At 39.5% G+C, this 19,733-nt stretch overlaps 1 protein-coding gene across 4 annotated transcripts in view; it reads left to right on the forward strand.

Moving 5' to 3' along the window:
• The window catches only part of LOC125454051 (myosin light chain kinase, smooth muscle-like), a 399,944-nt gene that overhangs the window by 92,890 nt on the left and 287,321 nt on the right, over positions 1 to 19,733 (forward strand). The window contains exon 4 of one of the 4 annotated variants that reach the window (XM_048534324.2): positions 16,891 to 16,934. The exons of the other annotated variants lie outside the window; for them this stretch is intronic. The gene's annotated coding sequence lies outside the window, so the exon portion shown is untranslated. The remainder of the gene's footprint in view (positions 1 to 16,890; positions 16,935 to 19,733) is intronic. 4 annotated transcript variants of the gene reach the window in all.

Raw genomic sequence — 19,733 nt, forward strand, 5'->3', positions numbered from 1 at the left:
CTACCGTCAAGAAAAGTTCTTGCTTGCCTGGGTATGCAATGCAAGGTGTGCGGAGCCACTAGGCATTTGGAAACGAGTAGTGGGGACTCAGAGAAGTTTTTCAGACAGGATGCATGTGTGCCCTGGTGGTTAAACAGCAGCTAGGGTGTAAGAATTGGATTGCAAAGTCAAGCAAGTGTCAGATATATTACCTGTGTGCTGTGGGCAGCATAGCTTTGTGATTCTTGTACCATTCCACAGCCAGTGAGGGGCAACACCCTGGATCGCCGAGGCTTGTCCGGTGCATAGCATCCTCTCAAAGTGGTGCATGTGTAAGGGATGCCAGACTTTCGGCAGATAACCACTGAATGGTGAGTTTTTGGCAGAGTCACACATGGTTTGATGGGGCTAGAATCGGAAGTGAGGGATACCATGGGCAAGATAAGTAGTTAATGAAATGCATTTGGTAAGATACAGTGAGAAGTCTTGCTCAGCCTCATGGCAAGAGTCTGTCTCAAAAACCCAATTCAACTCATACTTAGCTAAAAAATTGAGCTCAGGAGATTAGAACATAGAACATGGAACAGTACAGTGCAATACAGGCCCTTTGGCCCACAATGATGTGCCAACCTATTATCCTACTAAAATCAAACTACCCTCTATATCCTACTATTTTCTATCATCCATGTGCCTATCCAAGAGTCGCTTAAGAGTCTCTGAAGTATCTGACTGATCAAAGGAATGATATTTGCCCCCTTCTAATCATCTGGTATGACTCCAGTGGACAGTGAGGATGCAAAGATCATCGCCAAAGGGCCAGCAATCTCTTCCCTTGCTTCCCATAGCAACCTTGGGTATATCCCGTCTGGCCCAGGGTATTTATCTATCCTGATGTTTTTTCAAAATTTCTAGCACATTCTCCTTCCTAACATCAACCTGTTCGAGCATATCTGCCTGTTTCATGCTGTCCTCACAAATGTGAAGATCCCTCTCGCTGGTGAGTACCGAAGCAAATTATTCATTAAGGACCTCCCTTACCTCCTCCAACTCTGTGTACAAGTTCCCTCCACTATCCCTGACAGGCCCTACCCTCACTCTGGCCATCCTCTTGTTCTTCACACAAGCATAGAACGCCTTGGGGTTTTCCTTCATCCTAACTGCCAAGATCTTTTCATACCTCCTTCTCACTCTCCATGTCCATTCTTCAGTTCCTTCCTTGTAGACCTCTGGAGCCCTGTCCAATCCTTGCTTACTCAACCTTAAATAAGCTTCCTTCTTCCTCTTGACTAGATGTTCCACATGTCTTGTCATCCAAGATTCTTTCACCCTCCAATCCCTTCCTTGCCTCAGTGCGATAAACCTATCCAGTACTTATAACAACTAAGTGCATTGATTATGGTGGCATTGATGATGATTTTTCAGGAATCACTGGAGTCAGGGAGAGTCCCAAGTGACTGGAAAATGGTGAATGTAACACCCCTGTTTAAGAAGTTCAGAAAACTATAGGCCAATTAGGCTACACTTGGTAAGATTTTTAGAGTCCATCACTAAGGATGAGATCGTGGAGTACTTGGAATTTCATGGTAAAATAGGGTGGAGTCAACATGGCTTTGTCAATTCTGTTAGAATTCTTCAAGGAGGTAACAAGAAAATTAGACATTGGAGAGCCAATGGATGTGATCTATTTGGAGTTCCAGAATGTCTTTGACAAGATGCCACACAGGATGTTGCGAAATAAGATAAGAGCCCCTGGTGTTAGGTGTAAGGTACTGGCATGGATAGAGGATTGGCTGACTGGCAGAAGGCAGAGAGTAAGGATAAAGGGATCTCTTTTGGAATGGTGACTGATGAAAAGTGGAGTTCCACAGGAGTCAGTGTTGGGACCATAACTATTTGTGTTATACAGTAATGATCTAGATGAAGGAACTGAGGACATAGTTGCGAAGTGTGCAGATGACAGAGTGACAGGTAATGTTGAGGAAGCGAGGAGGCTGCAGAAGGACATGGGTGGCAAAGAAGTAGCAGGTAGAATACAGTGTGGGAAAGTATGAAGTTATGCACTTCGGAAGAATTGAGGCATAGACTATTTTCTAAATGCAGAAAGGCTTTGGCAATGTGATGTGCAAAAGGACTTGAGAGTCTAGTTCAGGATTCTCTTAAGGTTAACATGCGAGTTTGGTTGGCAGTTAGGATTGCAAATACAATGTTAGCATTCATTTCAAGAGGTCTAGAAAACAACAGCAGAGATGTACTGCTGAGGCTGTTGAAGGTTCTGGTGAGACCACATTTGCAATATTGTGAGTAGTTTTGAGCCACCTATCCAAGGAAAGATGTGTCAGCAATGGAGGGGGTGCAGAGGAGGCTTACAAGAATAATCCCAAGAATGAAGGGCTTGTCATATGAGGAGGGGATGAGGAATTTGGGTCTGTGCTCAACACAGTTTAGAAGGAAGGAGAGGGTGGATCTGTTTGAAATTTACAGAATGCTGAGATGCTTGGATAGAATGTATGTGGAGAAGATATTTACACTAGGAGAAACTGGGATCTGGGGACATAGTCTCAGGGTGAAGGGACGACTTTTGATGACTGGGATGAGGAGGAATTTTTTGAGCCAGAGGGAGTAGGTACTCTGTGGAACTCATTGCCAGGCCAAATCATTGAGTATATTTAAGTTAGAGATAGATTCTTGATTAGCAAGGAGATCAAGGGTTGTGGGGAGAAGGCAGGAGAAAGGTTTCTCAAAGCCAATCAGTCATGATTTAATGGGGGAGCACACTTGATGGTCTCAGTCGCTTAATTCTACTCCTGTATCTTATCGTCTTCTTGATGCATAAAATCTGTGTGGCTTTGCAGAAGCAGCTGGCAGAAGTATGGAAGCCATAAGTTTCTCTGATCTCCAAAGTAAAGTGTTCAAGGAGACAGCTCACCAGCACCTTCAAAAGGGAAATTAAGGATGTATGCTGAATGCTGGCTTTGCCGGTGATGTTCATATTCCATGGAAAAATAAAAGTAAAGTCAGTGTGAAAGCAAGCTAGATTTCTATATTTTTATTGTTTCCAAATCCCTGACAAACCCTTTTCCAAACAGGCCAGAAAGGAGAATAATCTGTTTTACATTCTTTGATGGGAGTATGATCTTGCCAGTGTCCTGATTGGTCTAGTGTTGCTTGAAGGTGATGTGTGAGTTTGCAGTGCAACTTTGACATCTGCTTAGCGTGTACTGTACGACCTTCATCTTGTCGCAGTCAGTCGTGATAGGAATTAAGCACTGGACCATATTTAACAATAGAAGGTTTAACTCCACAGCTTCATTTCAGCAAATAATTGAGATTAACAACATTTTAAAAGCAAATAGTTTGCACTGCAATATAAATTGATTCAACAGAGCGTTGGTGTAGTGAAATGGACTGTTCCAGAAACTAAGCACATAAAATTGCCTCCATGCAATAGTATGATTCCTTTAATATCCAAGGAGTAGTTTCTCTGATATAGAATTGTGATGAAAATTAAGAATGCTAATCCTAAGTACTGATTGCTATACTGCCGATGTGGGACATACTAAAACATACTCTTTGGGGAGAAGAACATTTTGAAAATTGATATTGTATAAAACATCTGGAATATAATAGCGTTGTAGACTAATTACTGCATGGAAGATGATCATTCAGCCCAACAGGCCCATTGCTGTTGAGCACTCACTCAATCCCTTTCCCCTGTGCCATCCCAATAACATTGCCAGTTTAGTTCCCATTAATTTTCTTTTGAAGACATTCATCACCTCTGCCTTCACCACCATCATAGGCAGTGAGTACCAGGAGGAAAGAGGCAATTCATCGCGATTTGGCTTTAACCATGTTCTCCAATACTTGAAAGGAATCAATTGATATACCACCTGAAGCATCATTTTCTTTTGTTGAGGTTAGACAAAATACCTCACAAATACCTGTAAATACCTCACAATGGAATGGCACCTGGAGAAAAGGTACACTAAAACTTATGATTGAGTTTTGCCATGAAAAAATGATTAAAACCAGTACAAGTGTCAGCATGGTTTTCAAATTTTCGAAGGCATTGTGACTTTGCTGCATCTGTTTAATCTTTCTGCATTTTATTAACCAATTTGTTAGATGTAGAACATTAGGGCTGAAGTTTGGATCAAAGTTGCAATAAGACACTTTGCAATGCAACATAAATTTTTAGGTTTTGGCTTGGCACAGCAAAATCCAAAATAGTCCTTACCTTTCACTTTGCTCAGTAATATTTGATCTTGTTTTAGAGTGTGGACAAATTCATTCATTCTTAGCCAAATTTATTACCAAATTGGCTTTTTGTAGTTAATTAAACACTTCAGTTAAGTGGTGCAGAGGGTCTCTCCAGGTTTAGCTAAAAGCTACCAAATTTTTGATGTAAATACCAGTAAAATAGTTCTTCAATTACTTTAATGGTTAATTATTAAAATTCTCCTGGTACATTTCCATTCCAAATGGCACACTTTTGCTTTGATAAAGTCCACCCACTTATAAACACCGTCTTTGTCTTTATCCGTCAATGGAACTTTTAGCAATTCAATTTTTGTGACAAATTGTGCATGTGTAATTCATTCAATGCAGTCCTCCAATCAAGGAATAGGATATAAATCCACTTTTGTTATCATGTTGACTTTGAGATCTTACTACAGAATCTAAATGGTGCATCGGTTTCAGTACCATCATAGTAGACAAGCTGCTAAGACTTTACTCAGTGCTCTCATTGTCCATTGTGAACTTAATCTCTTCCCTCACTCGAGCTAATCGCTTTGCATGTGTCTGTAAGGATGTTGTTTTATAGGTAACGCATCCCTGCATAAATATTAGCAACTTTCCAAACTGTTTTTCTAGCCTATTTCCACAAGTTGATATACAATTTTGCAATAGCCTTTGTAAGTCATAGCTTTGTTGAAGTAAAACACGGTGCTACCTAACCTTTTAAGCACCTCTATTATCCAGTCTCATTGCTGAAGAATCAACATTTTAATTTTCAATACTGCTCTATTCTCCTATTGTTCTGATAGTTGTATTTTCTTCTCTACTCCTTTCACTATATTTCTGTCATAATAATACATTCTCCTGCCTGGACTACACACTACAGAAATTATATTATCAAACTAAGGAAACAACCATGAATGCTGGAGATCTGAAACAAAAGCAGAAATTGCTGGAGGAACTCATCAGGCCTGGCAGCATCTGTGGAGAGAAAGCAAGTGTTAATGCTTCAAATCCAGTGACCCTTATTCAAAAGGGACTGCAGTTCTGAGGCAGGGTCACTGGACTCCATTGATGCTACCAGCCCTGCTGAGTTCTGTTGGCATCTGTTTTTGTCATATAATTGAGTTATTTTGATTTGATAAGGACCCGTAAACCTTGCTATTATTCATTCCCAGGGACAAATAACAACATGGGGCAGCACGGTGGCTCAGTGGTTAGCACTGCAGCCTCACAGCGCCAAAGACCCGGGTTTGATTCTCCCCGTCTCTGCGTGGGTTCCCTCCGGGTGCTCCGGTTTCCTCCCACAGTCCAAAGATGTGCAGGCTAGGTGGATCGGCCATGCTAAATTGCCCGTAGTGTTCAGGGGTGTGTGGGTTATAGGGGGATGGGTCTGGGTGGGATGCTTCAAGGGGCAGTGTGGACTTGCTGGGCCGAAGGGCCTGCTTCCACACTGTAGGGAATCTAATACCTTGTCTAAAGCAGCACAATTTTAGCCTCTTTATCTGCTCTAGTTTTCATTTTATATTGAGCACACTTTAAATTTTTTTTATCCCACTCACATACTTTGGTCAGTTTCTGTATGAATTTCAGAACATGGACCGGAAACTTAGTCTCTGCGCTTTGGTTTATCAATTTTTCTTTAATCAGTTTCAGTGGTCCTCTAACATCATGTCCATATATTAGTTCAAAAGGACTAAATCCTGTGGACTCAGTAGGAGCATCGCCAATAGTAAATTGTAACAAAATAATTACTTTATCCCCACCATTAGAATATTCAAGAGAATAAGCTGAAATCCAAGTCTTTAAATTTTATTGCCATTTTTCCAATGCACTTTGACATTGTGGTGGTAAACAGAAGATGTACATTGTTTTATTCCCAAGCAAATCATCATTTTATTGAATATTTGCAATGTACAATTTGAACCTTGATCTGGCTGTAATTCTCTATGTAAGCTATATTTCATTTAAAAAATTGGAATAACTTTTCCACTACCACTTCTGCCTTTTTTCCGAAAGACACTGATTCGGAAAATCTTGTGCAAATATTTAAAACTTTTAGAGGATACTGATTCCCATTTCTGCTTTGAGGTAGGTGTCCTGCACAATCTATTAAGAACCTGTTACAATGTTCATCAAAAGCTGATGTTAGAATTAAAGGTGCAGATTTAATTGAGGGTTGGGGGTTTCCCCACTACCAGATACGTATGGCATGCCTGGCAAAACTTGACTGCAACTTTATGCAACCTTGGCCAATAAAAAGTTATAATGTGTGTTTTCTCCAATATCTAAATGACCTGCTATTTGATTTTTGTAAGCCACTCGTAAAATTTCATTACAATACTAAAATGGACCACCACCTGATGGCCACTTCCCATTCCTCACTTGTTGGTATATGAGGCGGTCTCTAATTCCTCTTTACTAATTTGTCTTTCAAATAATACTCAGGTATCGTTTCTGATAAAATTTATGAGAGGTTGTTTGGTATAACTCATCCAATTCTGAATCATTTTGTTACATTTCCATTCAAGATATGGGCCAAACATTTCAGCCTTAACACTTTGTTTTTAAGTAAATTTTCTAAATTGTGTATGAATATATATGAATTTCCAGATCATCTCCCTGTTTCGTTCTTCCTATCTAATTCTGCGTGTCTGAGATCTAGTCACAATATAGTACAAAAACAAACCCAGATATTCCTCCTATAACATTTCTGTTCTTTTACCTCGACTTTTTATTTCACCACTTTTGGTGAGATCAATATTCTAGAATCTACCAGGTCATTTCTCAAAATAAAGTCCATTCCTTCTACAATTCCTATCTACATTTATCAAGTCACTCTTTATGTCAACTCTATGTAATGAAACTGATTTGTAACCTTCATACAAGCCATTAACTTCAATTTCCTCCCTTTTAACCAGGATTCTTTAAAGGTTTACTTGCACGTAGAATCCGTAATTAAGAAAGCGAATGTAATGTTGTCATTTATCTCAAGAGGGTTGGAACATAAAAGCAGCAATGTGCTTCTGAGACTTTATAAAGCTCTAGTTGGGCCCCATTTAGAATACTGTGTCTAATTTTGGGCCCCACACTTCAGGAAGGACGTACTGCTACTGGAGCATGTCCAGTGGCGATTCTCACGGGTGATCCCTGGAATGGTAGGTTTAACGTATGATGAACAGCTGAGGATCCTGGGATTGTATTCATTAGAGTTTAGAAGGTTGAGGGGAATCTAATAGAAACTTACAAGATAATTTATGGCTTAGAAAGGGTGGACGCTGGGAAGTTGTTTCCGTTAGGGGAGACTAGGACCCGTGGGCACAGCCTTAGAATTAGAGGTGGTAAATTTAAAACAGAAATGAGGAGACATTTCTTCAGCCAGAGAGTGGTGAGCTTGTGGAATTCATTGCCATGGAGCGCAGTGGAGGCCAGGACGTTAAATGTCTTCAAAGCGGAGATTGATAAATTCTTGATCTCACAAGGAATCAAGGGCTACGGGGAGAGTGCAGGAAAGTGGAGTTGAAGTGCCCATCAGCCATGGTTAAATGGCAGAGTGGACTCGATGGGCCGAATGGTCTTACTTCCACTCCTAAGCCTTATGTCTTATGGTCTAACCCTCTGGAAATCATGTAGTAACATCAGCCAGCATAACAGATAACTTACTCCAGTGTCTCTCAATGTCTTTATTAGTTTTCCTCCTTGATTGGAAGCATAAGGAAATCTTCCCCTTTTGAGAAAAAATTCAGAACCTCCAACGTACTAGTTCTCCTTGTCAATGTTTGAAAAAAGATTTTGATGAATGTCAATCCCATCTTAGTAAATTTTAAGGAAAAACGTTCTGTTTCTACCACTGCCGTCATTTTAATGCCTATTTCCTTTCCTCATGCCTGTTTTCCTGAAGAGTCCTTTGGCGTTCCTATTACTGCAATCAATCTTCCATTAAACATCCAACAATTGTCTTTGGTATGTCCAAGCTCATTGCAATGGAAGTATATTCATTTTTAATATGACTTTTTGGTTTCAGACTTAATTATTGCTTTGGAATTCTTCCATCTGTTATCTGAACATTGTACCTCTTCCATCTGCAGATTTTTTTTTCCCTCCTATTTCCTGTGGATTTCCATTTGACTATCACCCCACCTGTAATTATCTGAACAAGATGTCATAGATATGTCAGAAATGCTACTTCACTGATTTTTAATATACAACACTCATCTAAATAGGTTTTTAAAGTTAGGAATGCTATTTATGAATTCTTTCATGATTATAATTTCTATTACAGTCTCAAAAAATTCTCTAGCTTTGGTGACCCAAACCACTGTACCCAGCATTTTGTTTTCCCTTTCAAATTCTAAAAGTATCTGATTAGGCAGCTATCATGTTGTTCTAAATGTTAATTGATAAGCTGCAGGCACAAGCATTGAGGCAGTGACTGTTACCTCCTTCACAGCTTGGTATTCTACATCTTGTTCTCAAACTTGTGTACATAGTCATAGCTGTAATTGTCAAAACACATTTTAACATCTTTTTGTCACTTCATCTGTCCGACTACCTTTTCAAATGAGACAAGATACCTTACAAATTCATCTTTAGTACATTGGGCAATGTAACCTAAAATTTTGATTAACTCATATTCCTCCCTTCTCTTTCTTTTTTTTTTCTTTTTCCTCCTTTTCAATTTCATCTGTTTAATCTTCTATCCCTGTTTTTCTCTCCTGAAATTCAAATGTTTCCATTTCTCTGACCCATTATAAGTAAAGGTTTTTATTTATTCTTTCTGAATGTACCTGAGCCAATTCCAGTTGTAGCATTATAATCTCTGGCTTCCCTTCTTCTGGTTCGAAATGTGATATAATCAACTGTAGCATCTCATCCTAATGAGATCTGGCTTTTACTTATACCTTCACTTACCTGGAAACTTTCTCAGTTTAGCTTTAGTCAAAGATTTCCTAAAACCCACTGTTATATCTTCCACATTCAGAAATCTCTGAGCTGCATTAAAAGCTATCATCAAATTCCATGCAAAAAAACTTCACACTAACGTAATCTTTTTATGCCCAGACCAGCAGGTAACCATCACTTTAAAACGAGTGACACCGATCTTTCTTAAATCCAGTGAATTCAAATCTCCACAAGAGCTCCATTTGTTATCATCCCAACTGATGTCATTCTTGGACAAGTCAGATCACAGACTGAATTTTGGCTTGATAGATTTTATTTGTTGAGTTTGTCTTTCACTTAAATACGAGCACACAAAGAAAGAACAAAGAAACCTACAGCACAGGAACAGGCCCTTCAGCCTTTCAAGCCTGCGCCGATCAAGATCCTCTGACTAACCTGTCATCTATTTTCTAACAGTCTGTGTCCATTTGCTCCCTGCCCATCCATGTACCTGTCCAAATATATCTTAAAAGACGCTAACGTGTTTGCATCTACCACCTCCGCTGACAATGCGTTCCAGGCACCCACCACCCTATGTGTAAAGAACTTTCCATGCATATCTCCCTTAAACTTTCCTCCTCTCACTGTGAACTCATGACCCCTAGTAATTGAGTCCCCCACTCTGGGAAAAAGCTTTTTGCTATCCACCCTGTCTATACCCCTCATGATTTTGTAGACCTCAATCAGGTCCCCCCTCAATGTCCGTCTTTCTAATGAAAATAATCCTAATCTACTCAACCTCTCTTCATAACCAGCACGCTCCATACCAGGCAACATCCTGGTGAACCTCCTCTGCACCCTCTCCAAAGCATCCACATCCTTTTGGTAATGTGGCGACCAGAACTGTACACAGTACTCTAAATGTGTCCAAACCAAAGTCCTATACAACTGCAATATGACCTGCCAACTCTTGTACTCAATACCCCGCCCAATGAAGGAAAGCATGCCATATGCCTTTTTGACCACCCTATTGACCTGCGTTGTCACCTTCAGGGAACAATGGACCTGAACACCCAGATCTCTCTGTTCATCAAGTTTCCCTTGTACTTTTCCATTTACTGCATAGTTCGCCCTTGAATTTGATCTTCCAAAATGCATCACCTCGCATTTGCCCGGATTGAACTCCATCTGCCATTTATCTGCCCAACTCTCCAGTCTATCTATATTCTGTGTAATCTCTGACAGTCCCCTTCACAATCAGCTACTTCACCAATCTTAGTGTCATCAGCAAACTTGCTGATCAGACCACCTACACCTCCAGATCATTTACATATATCACAAGCAACAGTGGTCCCAGCACAGATCCCTGTGGAACACCACTGGTCACAGATCTCCAGTTTGAGAAACTCCCTTCTACTACTACCCTCTGTCTCCTGTTGCCCAGCCAGTTTTTTTATCCATCTAGCTAGCACACCCTAGACCCCATGTAACTTCACTTCACTTTCTCCATCAGCCTGCCATGGGGAACCTTATCAAACACCTTACTGAAGTCCATGTATATGACATCTACAGCCTTTCCCTCATCAATCAACTTTGTCACGTCCTCAAAGAATTCTATTAAGTTGGTAAGACATGACCTTCCCTGCACAAAACCATGTTGCCTATCACTGATAAGCCCTTTTTCTTCCAAATGGGAATAGACCCTATCCCTCAGTATCTTCTCCAGTAGCTTCCCATGCTTTAGTTTTGGTTTTAAGAATCAAACACATTTATTAAGCACAGTAAGTGAACATAAAATAGAAAAAAACCAAGCTATTTACATAAAACATAATTTTAGAAAAAATTGAAACACACTGCAGAAAGATAATCCCACCCATTCCAACACCATCACTCTATACTACTCAGGCACTGAAAGAGTTCCTCTCTCTATGACATGTCTAGGTTTGATTAATTTTTTTTATTAATTCTCTGTCTTGATAGTTTGATAACCTTTATGTTGTTTAGTCACTTAACTGAACTTAGACTTTCTCAACTTCAAATAATGCATTCAGGGTTCTACCCAAACACTTCTGGTATGGAGCTTTCAACTAAACCCATCACATTGAGTTAAGCTATTTCCTAAATATTCTGAATTAATTTCTTTCACCAAGAGAAATTGTGTTCTTACATATAACTTCAACAAGGACTTCTGCAAACTGAAACAAGAAGTGCTCTAAACTTTTTTTTGACTAAACAGAAAGCAACCTACTTATTTTCAATGTTTACTTGAATTGTAAAACTCTCACAATGCAAGTAAATTCCCATTATCACTCCAGGAACTCTCTTCCCCCAAACTGGTTTGTAAAAAATATCATGCCTTCAGAAATACTGACAAGTTAAACATTAAAACTCCCGATCCACATGGACCAAAGTCACATGCTATTAGTTCAAAGTCCAAACTTTGAAATAAATTATTATAGTATATATTATATAAAATCACACACCGTACATCACAGTAAGAGTGTACTGTTGCCATTTTTTTGTTGATTTGAGCTCAATTGAGTTCTTCAACTACGCAGCACTCTTTTTTGGACAGTTCAATAAGTGTCACTAAGTGCATGATACTTTGAAATTATGGTAACTCCAAACAAGAATGCCATATTTAGATTAGGGCAGTAATTCATTAGCTTTTCTTCTAGGGCTAGTCACAAATGACAAAATCTCTACCAGTCACTTAAACTGGAACAAAATTCTCACTGATACTCTCTGGTCCTATTCCAGTCATTTTCACTTAGCACTACAAAGAAACCAACAAAACTGTTTGGAATAACGGCTATAGCATATACACTAATGGAAATTGTAAATATTGCATTACATTTTGCTATAAAATGTAACACATTTGTGTAAACTATGTTTCTTAAATATTGTAAATAAAATTATGAATTAATTCCAGAAACAAAAATATAGCTTTTTTTAAACTTTAATGATTAATATAGGAAATTATGTTTATTTGAAACATTTTAACATGTCATAAAAATATTCTCTTGAGAAACTAATACTTAGCACTTTTGTTTACTCAAACACGATCACAGTAATCTTGCTGATACAAACACTGAACTGTTGCCCATGCTGATGATGATTCATGCCACACACATTGTAGAAGCTCTCACTGTGTGATGTCAAACAGCTGGTGTGGATGAGGGCTCTGGTTTGTTCTCTTGAAGGGCCTCAGCTGTGACAGTGTGTATCAGGCCACTTGCATTTTGGACTAGACCACAGACCACCTGGAGGACCCTTATGGACTACCTGCACACTTTGTGAACCATTGGATTAGGGTAGGGTACTAATTTCTTCTGTTGACATCTTAAAAACTTGTAGCTTTTATACATGTGACTTTGTAACTAGGAGACAATGTTTGTGACCCTGCCTGGACTATTGAAGTGGAGATACTTAGCAGAAGCTATACATTAGAGTAGGAATAAAAAAACATATGAACAAATTCATCCCCCATATCAGAAACAGAATGCTTGCTCGCCATTTGCCCAGGGACTAGGTGTTCCAGGTGTTTTTGATCAGAGATAAAATATAAAATGTCAAGACTGTATAAAAATCAAAAACAGAATTTTATAGTCCAATAAAACATGTCTGACCATTTTATGTACTTGCTACAGTAATTTTTAACAACATTTTTAAACTTTAGATTTAAGTGTATCTGGTCCACACCTAATTTCAGCATATTTTGCCACATTTACTTAAGACCGAGATGAGAGGGAGTCACTTCTGTCTGAGGGTTATCCATCTTTGGAATTCCTCGAGAGCTGTGGGTGCAGAATCTTTATGTATATTTAAGGCTGAAGTAGATAAATTTTTGATCAGTTGGGGAATCAATGGTATGAGGAAAATGCAGAAAAGTGAATATGACGAATGTCAGATTATCCATGATCCTGTTGAATGGCCTCCTCCTGTTCCTATTTCTTATGGTCTTATGATTTTGTTATCCATTCAGAAACAATTGCCCTCCTCTGCCAATTACTATTAAAGATTTCTGGTTGTTCGGGTTCAGTTTTGGAAAAGAAAGATGATCCTTGACTTTTTGTACTCAACAAACTTTCTCCTTGCAGTTGACGACAGGTGCAAGGAACTATAGTCTTCTTTGTTACTAAAATATGACTTACATTTATATAGCACTATTTATAGCCACAGAATACTTCAAAACATTTTATAGCCAATGAAATACTCTTTGAAGTTGGTAACTGTTGGAATGTAGAACTTGTGGCAATTAATATACATGCAGCAAACTCCCACAATCAGCAATAAAGTAAGAAAAGACTGTCTTTTGTCACCTTGATTGAGGGATAAATGTTACCAGGACACTAAAGATAATTCCTCGGAAACCTTATTATCATCTGCCTAAGCCATGCTCCCTCTTCCCCTTGCCCACTTGGTCAAACTTCCTCCAAAGATATATTTTCCTTAAAGATGTCTGTTACCTATGTTTATTACACTTGGGTCAGAGAAGTGAATTGATTGAGACAAGTTCCTTTGAAATGGGGAGTAAGGACACAATTTTTTTTCTCAATAGTTTGAGTTGTGTGCATTCATGTTTTCATCATTTTTTCTTTTGAAATTTAAGTATTCATTATGACTGATTGCCTGCGATATTTTCTTGGATCCTAGATTGCACTTAGTTCTTAGCTGAGATTGACATATTTCAGTTTTTTTACCCCACACTGATCCTAAAGGATAACTGTTTTCTTGGCAGCTTCATTTTCTATTACAGTGCAAAATATATACCAGATGCATTATTCAAACAAATAAAGGTACATTTTTAATTCTTTACCAATATGCGAAGAAGCTCTTTGTAAATTAAAGAATTTCTTTAAAATGCCCATGAAACTAGTTTGTTATAACATACCTCAGTTTTTGTTCATGCTTTGATATCAAGAGAAGTAATTAATCCATTTGACTTCCCAAAGTTAAGAATGCTACTTTCATGCATTTATCACTTTAATTTTTCTTTATGATTGATTCATTCATGTTTGGGGCTGTCACTGGCTGGGGCCAGCATAAATGATCCATTCCTAATTGCACTCCCACTGTATTCTATGGAGTGTCGAGAATCCCATAGTGCTGTTAGGGAAGGAGTTCTAAGATTTTGACCCTATTACAATGAGGGAGTGACAATGTAGTTCCAAGTCAAAATGGTGTGTGGTTTGGAGTGGTATTATCAGGTGGTGGTATTTCATACATCTGTTATTGTTGTCGCTCTAGTTGATAGAGATTTCAGATTTGGAAAGTGCTGTCAAAGCAGTCTTGGTGAGTTACTGAAGTGCATCATATTGCTGCCTCCATGTATTGACAGTGATAGAACTGAATGTTTAACATCACGGATGGGGTGGCAATCAAGAAGATTGCCTTGGACTGGATGGTGTGAAGCTTTGAATATTGTTAAAGCTACACACCAAGCAAGTAGAGAGTATTCCTGATTTATGCACTGTACTACAGGGCCCAAATAGCGCCAAAGCTGAAATTTTGGGGTCATGATCTCTGAGGCAGCAATGAGCAGCATGCAGCTCTGAGTTATAACAGCAGGTCTCCCATTCTAACAGTCACCAATTCCACAACCACCACCTTCAACATTTCAGTTTCTGTGGGATTGTAAATAGTGCCAAACATTGTGCAATTATCAGTGAACATCCCCACTTCTGACTTAATGATGGACAGAAGGTCATTAATGGTGTAGTTGTAGCAAATCAGGACTAGGATACACCCTGAAAATCTCCAGCAAAGAGGCTGTTCTGAGACTGAAATGATTAACCTCCAGCAACCACATCTTCCTTGAGTGCAAGGTATGACTTCAACCAGTTAAGTATTCCCCTCTGATTTCCATTTGCAAGAGCTCATTGATGCCACATCTGGTAAAATGTGGCCTTGATGTCAAGGGCTGGAACTTGCACCTCACTTCCAGCGATGAACTGTTTTTAGACCAAGGCTGTAATGAGCTTGGGAGCTGACTGGCTGATGGCATCCAAACTGAGTGGCTGTTCCCTGAATTTATTGCCAATGCTGTCAGACATTAACGTGAGCTTCATCCACCACCTTCGGTGGCCTAAAATGTCATTCTTTGAAAAGAAAGAGACATCTCCTGGAAAACAGTTCTCTCTCAAACAACAAGACTAAAAACAGATCATTTGGTCATTTATCTCACTGCTGTTTAATAGACTCTGTTAAGTGCTTCCTGACAGCAATGATGTCAGGTCGAAGGTGCTTTAACGTCCATGAAGCACTTGAGTACATCTGAAAAATGATGAAAATATTTAGGTGCATGATAAATGTAAATTCCTTATTTCTTATTAATAAAGCTGTTTATACATCTGACCGATGCATTGGTCCTTAACTCAGATATTTCTTTGGTAGAGTGAACTGAAGTGCACTTGGAAGCAAATTCTATCGGATAACTTTCTACCAAGTTGTGTTACTGATTGTTTTGTTTTTAAATTTTAAATTCTCTGTGCTTTATTTCGTGGTGTATGTCATGACTCCTGATCTCTCAAATCCCGAATTGAAAACCAAAAATGCTGGAAATATCAACAGGTTTGACAGCATCTGTTTTGAGAGAAAGAAGTAATGTGTAAAATTTAACCAGTCCCATGGAGTTGTGTTCAGGGTGGGGATTGGGACTGGGAAAATTAGGGTAACAGTCCCAAATTCATTCTCATTTCATGGGGCCTTTGCAGGTGCAGTCTGGGAACAGGTTAGCTATCTGTTCCTTGGAGGCAGCTGAGCAATTAAGGTCCCGCTACAGGGCTGTTTTTCAGTGAAATTGGTTGTATCCCACCATCAGTGAACCCCGTAACCAGTCTGTCACTCTGTTCACAGTACAGTCTCACTCCTCCCTTATTTCCCAGCCTAGTTGCTCAATTGGTGCAGAATTCCCCCTCACGCTGCCCATTGATTAGCATTCCAATCACTTAATATGAACTATCAACGTCCTTTCTCCCCCAGCACTCTACACTTCACCAGCACCCCGCTTCCCTAACTATAGCATAAACCCTGGCCCCTCCACACTTCACATCCGTTCTGATGAAGAGTCATTTAGACTCGAAATGTTAGCTTGTTTTCTCGTCAAGGATGCTGCCTGACCCACTGTGATCGCCAGCATTTGTTGTTTTCAGTAATGGATTAGCTTTCTTGTACTAAACTGCTAATCAGCAATTAACTCCAAACCCAGTGCACCAAAATGACGGGGTGTCAGTGATACTTACTTTCCAGTCTGCTTCCCTCACCCCATTGAAAATTGTAAAATCAGCCCCATATCACACATAAATCTAACAAATATTTGCCCAGTATTTACCTTAGATGAACGACTGCATTTTTTAAGATAATAGGTTTCCTTTTATGTGCTAGACATGTTTTCCTTCACAATTATTCACTCTCAATAGGCCTGTATTAATCCCAGACTTGACAACAATTCACTTATTTTGAAGAATTTTTTCAAACCTCTCATTGTGTTGGGGAAGAAAATGCTTGTTATTAGATAAGTTTACTCCCACGTGTAGCTTAAAACATCTTTCTCCTTTCCAGACTTTTAGTGTGTGTTTGCGTGCATGTGTATTTCTCCCACTTTCTTTCTCAATTCTATTATCTGTTGTACTCATTCTGGTCAGCCCTTATGTTCATTTGAAGCTGTAAAGAAAAGAAGAAGAAAAAAACATGCATTTACATTAGAACTTATCACATCCTCAGGATGCCCATAAAACACTTTTACGTTAATGAGTTAACTTTTAAGTACATTCTCTGTTATGTTGGCAGGTGCAGAAGCCAAGGTGCCCATAGCAATATTCCACAAACAGTAGGTGAGTGATTCACAAGTTAATCTATCACTTTGAGGGATAGAATTTAGCTTGAATATTGGGAGAAGTATCTACTATCTAAGTGAGTACATAATAAACGACCACAAGAATTAATGTAGCCTATTCAAGACAGAAGAATGTCCAAAAGTAATTACAGATGTGTCAGAAAAAATATAGTTACTGAATGAAGCAGGTGGTACTGACCAAGAATGTGTTTAGAGGCTATGGGCTCGAAGGAGAATTTTAACAGTGAAGAGCAAGGTGGAGAGAGGGACAGGGTGCTAAAGAGTAGGGCCTAAGTTATGAACGGCTGCTAATGTTTGGCCAAAGTAGGGGAGGTGAACAATAACAACACAGGGGAAGAAGAATCCGGCATTTTAAACTTGTATGTTTTTTGTCTCTGGATCATCGACAGAGTCAGCATTTATTCCTCATCCCCAATTATACATGAGAAGGTGGTAATGAACTGCTTTCTAAACTTGCTGCAGCCCAGGTGGTGAGTGTGTACCCGACAGAGAGGGTCTTCTAGGGCTTTGTCTCAGTGAGAGTGAAGGATGAGCTTTTAAGTCAGGATGGAGTGCAGTGTGCAAAATGGAAATGACGTTGCCAGTTGTGTGTGTTCCTATATGCTGGCATCGAAGTAGCGCATTTGGGTTTCACAGGTATCATCAGAGGAAATTTCAAGAGTTGCTGCAGTAGATATTAAAGATGAGACAGACTGTTCTAATCCAGATAGTCAGGGTGATAAAGGGTGGAACTGCAACCTTTACATACCTTTTTATTTACAAAGCCATATACTGCAAACATGAATCTTTTAACCCAACAATTATAGTTTCATTTTCCAAAAGTTAGCGCATTAGTGAATTCTCAGTTGATGCCCACCATCTGAATACAATAAATACTCAACGATAGTTACAATTAACACATGCTGCTGGAATGTTGTATTAATGGTGCCATGAGTAAATGTTTAAAATGGTGGACTGTGTGCCACTAAAATAGGTTGCATTGTCATGGATGATCCTGATATTTTTGAATGTTGTTGGAGCTGCATCGATCCAGGCAAAAGAAAGCATTCCATCACGTCGGTGACTGTACATTATGTGCAGTTAAATTTCTTATCAATGGTGATCTCACAATATTGATGGTTTTGACATTAAGAATACAGTTGAAAGTTAAAGGGAGAAGGTTTGATTCTCTCTTGTTGAAGATGGTGCAATTTTGTAGATTGAAAGTTGCTTACCATTTGTCAGCCCAAGACTGAATGCCATCGAAATCTTGTTGAATGCAGGCATGGACTGCTTCAATGTCTAAGAGATTGTGAATGGAACAGAGTATCCTCCCTTCTGATTTATTGATGAAATGAGGGTCATTGATGAAACAGCTGAAGATAATTGAAATTTTGGCTCTGGAGCAGTTTACAAACATAGGGAAAGCAAGACCGTAAAAGGATTTGTGTTCTGATAATGTATTGAAGTAAAGTATTTGTATTCTTTCTAGAAATGATCCTCTGTCCCATTTTTGGCATGACATTTTGTTCCATTATTACATTAGTTTGGACATATTTTGTACCACAATCCTCTTGCAATCTAACCATGTCAAATACATCGGAACATTCTGTCTTTTCCAAGCATTTTTTGTTTTTTAGAATAATGAGTAAAGCTACAGTCAAATATTTCCATTCATTAATTATCTTTAATAGATACCAAGTTGAGGACCTGGGGGACAGTAATGTTGTCTTTGCTTCCGCGTCAGAAGTTCCAGATTCAAGGCCTGTTGGAGGACTTGATGATCAAGGAATGTGTACTCATATATTGGTCAAACAGGTTCATAATCAACCTGGAAATCCTTCCAACATATGCCAATGGCAGGTTGTAAGAGTGGGAGAGAATCCTGATCAGCCACGTCTACCACCGCTATTCAGAGCTCCAGACTGCAACACACATATAAAAATGTTGCCTCTGCAATTCAAGATATCTTGGATGGGCTGGTTAGCTCATTTGCCTGGAGAGCTGATGCAGATCAGATTGGTGCAAAGAGCACAGGTTGGGCACCAAAACAGAAATTGCTGGGAAAGCCCTACAAATCTGGCAGCGTCTGTGGAGAGAAGTCAAAGTCAATGTTTCAGGTCCAGTGACTCTTCCTCAGAATTACCACCAGTTAGGTCCCTGTTCTAAGTGGGGCAGTTCAGCACCTGCCTTCTTGCCCTACATGAGGTGGAGATTATGATGTGTTGGGTTGAAACTATCTTAAGGCAAAGAATTCAAGAAGACGATGAAATCCACTTTTAAAAGAATCTGTTTTTCTCCACTTGCAAATACTTGTGACATGAACAACAGGGAAACTGTATTAGGGATAATGGGAAATGCAGATGCTGGAGAATCTGAGATAACAAGGTGTGGAGCTGGATGAACACAGCAGGCCAAGCAGCATCTTAGGAGCATAAACGCTAACATTTCGGGCCCAGACCTTTCTTCAGAAAAGGGGGATGGGGAGAGGGTTCTGAAATAAATAGGGAGAGGGGGGAGGTGGATCAAATATGGATAGACGAGAAGATAGTTGGAGAGGAGACAGACAAGTTAAAGAGGCGGGGATGGAGCCAGTATAGGGGAGTGTAGGTGGGGAGGTAGGGATGGGATAGATCAGTCAGGGTGGATGGACAGGTCAAGGCAGCAGGATGAGGAGTCTCGGTAGGAAATGGAGGTGCAGCTTGAGGTGGGAGGAAGAGATGGGTGTGTGGAAGAACAGATTAGCGAGGTGGGGACAAGCTAGGCTGGTTTTGGGATGCGGTAGGGGAAGGGAAGA

Source organism: Stegostoma tigrinum, chromosome 7, assembly GCF_030684315.1.
Source record: "Stegostoma tigrinum isolate sSteTig4 chromosome 7, sSteTig4.hap1, whole genome shotgun sequence".
Classification (NCBI taxonomy): Eukaryota; Metazoa; Chordata; class Chondrichthyes; order Orectolobiformes; family Stegostomatidae; genus Stegostoma; species Stegostoma tigrinum.